A 7,450-nucleotide genomic window follows, 5' to 3' on the forward strand; every position below is an offset into this window, starting at 1 on the left:
CTCTTTCTTTCTTTCTTTCTCTCTCTCTCTTTCTCTCTTCCTCTCTTCCTCTCTTTCTTTCTTTCTCTTTCTGTTTCTCTTTCTCTCTTTCTCTCTCTCTTTCTCTCTCTCTCTCTTTTTTCTTCTTCCTTCCTTCCTTCCTTCCTTCCTTCCTTCCTTCCTTCCTTCCTTCCTTCCTTCCTTCCTTCCTTCCTTCCTTCTTTTCTTTCCTTTCTTTCCTTTCTTTCCTTTCTTTTTTTTCCTTCAGTATATTTCAAAGTTTTAAAAAGGATGCTTGAGTCCAGAAGTGAAGCATGAATCTCTGCATTTGATATATAAAATTTTGCCTTAATGTTGGTATATACTGGAAATTTCAACTACATTTTCAGTTATAATGATGCTTAAATTACCATATAAAGGGACTACATTATCAAGGACCTAAAACACAAAAAAGAAACCTTAGGTTTGGTCTTAATGAGTTCACAAGGCAATCATTGCAGTCACTGCACTGATGGCTTAGGAGGTTGTGTTTTATAATTTATCTATCCAAATAAGTTAAGCACTGATGCATTCATTTGTTTTTATTATTCTGGTTATGATAACATTCCTAAAGAACACCATATGCCCAGAATAGTGAAAAGTAACACATTAACCAAAAGAGCATCTGGAAAATGTATGCTTAATATGACAAGTACACACAGCCTAGCAAATTCTTAACCCTTTTGCTTCTCATTTCGATGGCCAGTGGTTTCTGCTGAAGTGTTAGTGAGAATACTGATTTTATCAGTGCTGCAAAGTGTGCTAATTACCTAATTTCTAAGAAATGTTATATTATGCCTGGCACAGGACTTTAGCATTCACTCTAGTCAGCAGTAATTTATTGGCAAAGCAGAGTTCTTGATATATGCAATTAACATTTCCTCCTATTATAAATAATTGTTCCTTGTTTTCTACTAATTATTTTCTAGGCCATTGATATATTGCCAGTAACAATAGATAAACCAGAGCAAATAGTTCATAATCCTTCCATGTGCCAATTTTGTTACTGTTGTCACCTAATCCTGTGCCATAAGGCCAACACTATATTAATTATATTAACAGTTGTGTTTGATGAAAACTATATTTTAAACTTGTTTGGAATTTCAGGAAAAGTATTTAATGCTGAGAATATGATTGTCTATGTTGTACTTGTTCATTCTTCTTCCTCTCAAGTTTTGATTTCTGGGTGGAACTTGGACCTAGTATTTGTTGATATATTTGATAGGATGTCAACATGAAGATAGGATGTCAACATGAAGATACAAAAAGCAGTGTCTACAGATGAACTGAGTTTTTTAAGTCTTCCATGTAGTCAGGAAAGATATAGTCAATACAGTCAGTAATATTGAAAGAGTTGTTCAAGCAACCAGCCAGGGCAGATGTTTGGTACAATGTAAGATCATAGAATCAAAGAATCACAGAATGTCTTGGGTTGGAAGGGACCTAAAAGATCATCTAACTCCAACCGTCCTGCCATGGGCAGGGATGCCACCTGCTAGATCAGGTTGGCCAAGGTCCCATGTAAATTGGACTTGAACACCTCTAGGATGGGGCATCCACAACTTATCTTGGCAACCTGTTTCAGTGCCTCACTACCTTTACAGTGAAGAATTTCTTCCTAATGTCTAATCTAAATCTATCCTCTTTTAGTTTAAGGATGGAATGGGACTCTTTACTCAAGTAGATAATGATAGAACAAGGAAGAATGCTTTCTATCATTATCTACTTGAGTAAAGAGCCCCATTCCATCCTTTTTATTAGAACCCTTTAAGTATTGAAAGGGTGCAATGAGATCTCACTGGAGCTTTCTCTTCTCCAGGCTGAACACCCCCACCTCTCTCCACTTTTCTTCATTGGAGAGGTACTCCAGCCCCTTGATCATCCTCATGCCCTCCTCCAGACTCACTCTAACAGGTCCACATCTTTCTTGTGCTGAGATCTCCAAACTTGGATGCAGTACTTCAGATGGGACCTCATGAGGCCAGAATAGAGGTAGACAATTACCTCCCTTGACTTTGCTGGTCATGCGTTTTTTTTTGATGCAGCCCAGGACACAGATGGCCTTCTGGTCTGCAAGCACACACTGCTGGCTCATGTTGAGCTTTTTGTCCGCAAGAATCCCTGTTTTTCTCCTCAGGGCTGAATTCTTCTCCCAGTCTGTACTCCTGTCTCAGATTGGACTGACCCAGGTGCAGCACCTTGTACTTAGACTTATTGAACCTCATGCAGTTCACATGGCTCCACTTCTCCAGCCTGAGTCCCTTTGAACAGCATCTCTTCCTTCTTTGGTATCAACTGCACCACTCTGCTTGGTGTCATCTGCAAACCTGCTGAGAGTGCACTCAATCCCATAGTCCATGTCATTGATAAAGATATTGAAAAGCACTGGTTGGTCCCAAGACAGACACCGCTCATCAGTGGCCTCTACCTGGACATAGAACCACTGACCACTACTCTTTGGGTGTGACCGTCAAGCCAATTCCTTATGCACTGGATGGTGCACCCTTCAAATCCATATCTTTCCTATTCAGAGATTAGAATGCTGTTTGGGACTGTGTCAAATGCCTTGCAGAAGTCTAAGTACATGACAATGTTTGGTCTTCCCTTGTTGACTGATACAGTCACTCCATGGTAGAAGGCCACCAGAATGGTCAGGCATGAGTTACCCTTGGTAAAGCCATTTTGGCTGTCTCAGGTCACCTTTTTGACTTGCACGTGCCTTTACATTGCCTCCAAGAGGATCTGTTCCATGATCTTGCCAGGCACAGAGGTGAGGCTCACCAGTCTGTAATTCCCCAGGTCCTCCTTTCTACCACTTTTAAAAAATGTGAGGGATGTTTCCCTTTTTCCAGCCACCGGGCACTTTACCTGACTTTTAATTTTTTAAAAATGATTTTTAAATATGATGGAGAGTAGCTTGGAAACTACATTAGCTAATTCCCTCGGGACCTTGGGGTATATGTCATCCGGCCCTATACACATGCAGTATTTAAGTTGTGTCAGCAGGTCCCAAACTTACAGGAGGAGTGACTCTGTTCCTTCCCACTTACAGTGGGAGGGACTGTGTTCTTTCAGCTCCTGTCTAGAGGTTCAGGGACAGCAGAGGTGGGGAGTCTGACCTCTAGTGAAGACTGAGACAAAGAAATTAAGTACCTCTGCCTTCTCCACATCTGTTGTTACCACTTTTACGTCTTCATTTGTCAGAGGTGGTACACTCTCCTTAGTCTTTCTTTTTATGGCCAGTGCACCTGTAAAACACCTTCTTGTTATTCTTTGCAGCCCTTGTGAAGTTAATTCTGTCAGTGCCTTGGCTTTTCTGATCCCATCCCTGCATGTTTGGACAAAGTTTCTGTACTCTTCCCAGGCCCTGTTTCCACCATCTGAGCATTTCCTTCTTTTGCCTAAGTTTGACTAGCAGGCACTTGTTCAGCCATTCTGGTTTCTTACCTTTCCTGTTTGACTTATTACATATGGAACTAGAGAGCTCTTGCACTCTAAGAAAAATAAAAGATATATTATATATTAAATTATATATATTAAATATATATTAGATGTCTTCGTCTGGTTACCCACTGTATTTCAAAAAGGCACAGGTCTTAAGTCCTGTGTCACACCTATTAATCAGACATCTCAAATACCCAGGGCATCTGAAATGAAACTGGAAGTCTATGTCTGGGTAAAAGAAAATTAGCCTTGGCGAGATTATTTTCTAGGCTCCACTCACGCTCAGCTATCATTATTTTTTCAGAAGCTTGGATAGTTCTCTGGACAGCTGTAACCAGTTGTTATAATGTTAAAGTGAAAACTACTACAATAGGCCTAATTGCCTTTTGATATTGTAAGAGAATTCATCTCTTCGTGACACTGCAGTAGTTGATGACATTTCTGTCACCATACTGCTACAAAGAGGTAGATATTGCCAAATAATTCCTGAGTGAAGGCTTTATGTTGACCTCTCTCACTATACCTGTGCTAGAAAGGCCATTCTTTCTTTTGCCGTTGAGATAACTTTTCTTTCCCAGGATGATCTAGAAGTATATCTGTAGTCTAAGACAGCAGAATTCATATCAAGGTACTGTTCTCCACGATTCCTGAGTGACTACAGGTATGCCACTCACCTTATAATTCATTACCTCTGTATGATGGGTATCAGCATCAAAAATACAAGGCAGAAATTTGAATATATGAGATATTTTGACCTTTAAAATGATCAGAGATATAGAACTGGAAAACAACAACAACATCAACAAAACACTCTGGGGTTTAATTTTATGAATAATTTGTCTGGCATTAAATTTATAATATCAAAATTATCTGGATTCACAGGTAGGTATTTCCAGGGTATCTAAGAATAAAATAAATTATATTAAATGGTTCAAGCCTAACTGTCTAATTTTAACCACCAGCATAAAATTATTTTGCTGTAAATGTACTGTTGTTAAGTGATGATAATTCAACTTCTATACAGTCATTCTTTGATTTAATTACTACAATAAATGTCAGATGAAATGATAAGGTTATGTTGTTTTGTTGAGTAATGGATGGACAACAGAATTCTAACATTCAGATCATAAGTTATATGGTTAATCTATGCAATACTGCAGTTGAACCATGAATGTTGTGAGTCATCACTTGTGTTATGCAATGAAGAAAATACAGTGTTTTTCATAAACTGATATCTGCTTCTCTCTGATCTATGCTTTTGTGCAGCCTATATCCCAGGTGAAATATAGATCTTAAGCTAAAATATTGTATTTCCGCTTTTTTTTTTTTTTTTGATATGTATGGACAGGGATCAGTGAAAAAGTAGCTATTGCCTAGTCAACCCTTAAAATATAGTTCATTTCCTAGAACTGAAAGAGTCTTTTAGGAGATAAACTGACTTTTTGTTTGTTTGTTTGTTTCTCATTTTCTTCTAAATACTTTTTTCATTCTTTACTGTGTAACTTTCTTCATTGGTAAAGTTTGTTGTCATTAAATACAAGAACATTTCCCCATCATTCAGACTGCTCAGTAACCCTGTTGTGGCTGCCTCTGCTGCCACATTCTGTTCTTAATTAGGTTTAAAGATATTTTGACTTGTTCCGTGGTCTCACTAATGGTCTCCGGACTGTAATCACCTTTTGTCACTAGTTTAATTGTTCTGACTTTGGCTTTTCTGAGTGAGCTGAAGAGTCTGGAAATTGTTCTTTTTGTGTATATTTCAGATCGGTCCATCCGCTTTTCATTTTAATTCTTACAAGCTTGCAGACATCTTCAATGTTTCTTTCCCTCATTCTTCCTTATGTTATCTACTCCTCTCCTTGATGTGGACCTTCATGAGGACTTGACTTACTAAATCTTCATTGGTGTTGCTTGCTAATTTTTTCTGCATGTCAGCTCATTGGATCATTTCCTTCACAGGAAAACTGAGTGCACACATGTATGTGATTGTCTTAGCTATCATGCTAGAGAGTTACTATTGTTCTTCCTCTAAATTATAATATATATAAAGAAGAAATTCTTTACTTGGAGGATGGTGGAACCTGGAACAGGTTTCCCAGAAAAGTTGTGGGAAACAACTTTTCCCATCCCTGGGAAGCGTTCAGTGCCAGGTTGGATGGAGCTTTGAGCAACCTGGTCTAGTGGGAAGTGTCCCTGCCCATGGCAGGGGGGTTGGAACTAGGTGATCTTTAAGGTCCCTTTCAACCCAAACAATTCAACATTTCAATGATCCTACAATTCTATGGTTGTATGAATTTGCCACTGTTTCTTATTTGAGAATTTGTTTCTACAATGGGCTTGTGTAAAATCACTCTCATGCCCTAAGGCCTTTCATGTTTGCAACATACTTTTTTGCTACTGTGCTTGTTAGTATTGCTCATAACCTTTCTTTCTACATTTAGATGAGTAGTTATACTGATGTGGAAACAAATAATTAGGCAATAACCGCAAGCAATGGAAATAAAAGAAATCTTATAAGTTGGCGTATTTTAGGGAAGTACAGCTCAGTTTCACAACTGTGAACGTTATGGCTATTTTACAGCATTTGCTAGTATATCCTAATTGTTCTGTGGCCAACACCATAGAGCCCTATGTCATAACAGCTTTTAAATACTGCCACAGGGTGAGTATGAGGAAATAATGATAGCAACCTAAAATGTGACTAACTAATAAAATTTACCCTCTGAGCTTTCTGAAATATTGAGTCTTCCTTTTGGTAATTGCAGCACGGTTGAAATCAAAGGACCTGTGGCAATTCAAAGGAGCTGAGAATTGTTCCCATTGTACTCAAACAATGGGATGAAGTTCTCAACACCAACATAAGCAAAGATGCACTTCATTTCAGAAGAAAGAAAACTGGATGAAATCAATTATCCAACTTCTGCTCCTGCAAAGACAAATGATGTGTTAAAATTTCTTGTATAATCATGTAAAGGAATACCTGCAGCTACACTTCAAGAAGCAGTTTTTGTTAGGCTGGGTATAGATATAGTAATATAACTAGTGATGATACTTTATACTCATTTAACACCTTTCATCACAAACTACATTACCAAACACTAGTTATTTGAGCCTTACAACATGTCTGTAAAAGACTATTATACCATTGTGCAGATTGCACACAGAGATTAAATGGCTTGGGTTAGGCCACACAGCGAGTGAGTAGCAAAGCCAAAAGGAGAGCGTGAGCATTGGCTCCCAGCCCTATGCTCTAACTACTGGACTCCACTTCCTTAATACTGAATTCCCATATTGTTTCTCTACAAGAGCTACTGAAACTTTTGAGCACTTGATAATTTTTGGTGTAATACTGAACTGGTTGTGCCTCTCTCCCCTGCTCCTGCATGACATTGCATGATGTTATTCCTACATTTTTAAAGGTCTCATTTTTACAGGTTGTCCCAGGTTGCCTGGCTCTGGAGGTTGATCAGCCTGACATTGTGGTGCTCCCATTCCCTGTCCCCAGTATACAGCTGCTGCCTGCTGCTGCTTTGCTCTGCTAGCTTTCTTCATGGCTTCAGTGCTATGCCCTGAGCTCTGTTGTGTGAGTGGCTGGACCATTCTGTGCCTGAATAATTCCTGCTATATGCTAGCTAATGTGAAACAGATGTCTCCTAGGCACTGGAGAAAGCTTTTGGTCCTGCTGCCGCTGTAGTTTCCCACAGGCAGGCAGTCAGGTAACAGATATTTGCCGGGCACAACCTTCCTAAAGGTTCGTGCTGCACTTAGTGTGTGACTGCACCTCTGAGCAAGGAACTGGGATCAGTGAGGAGCGAGGCATCATGCTCCAAGCATCCGCGGTGCCCAGAGATGAACAGCATCAATGATGCTTGCCCCGGCAGCTGCAGGCATGCCCAGACACCTGGGTGCATCACGGTTTGAGCTGGGGCCGAGCCATGCTGTGCCGGGCGGTGTGGCATTGGCTCTGTTTCCCACAACCGGGACAAGA

Source organism: Oxyura jamaicensis, chromosome 2 (genome assembly GCF_011077185.1).
Source record: "Oxyura jamaicensis isolate SHBP4307 breed ruddy duck chromosome 2, BPBGC_Ojam_1.0, whole genome shotgun sequence".
NCBI lineage: Eukaryota > Metazoa > Chordata > Aves > Anseriformes > Anatidae > Oxyura > Oxyura jamaicensis.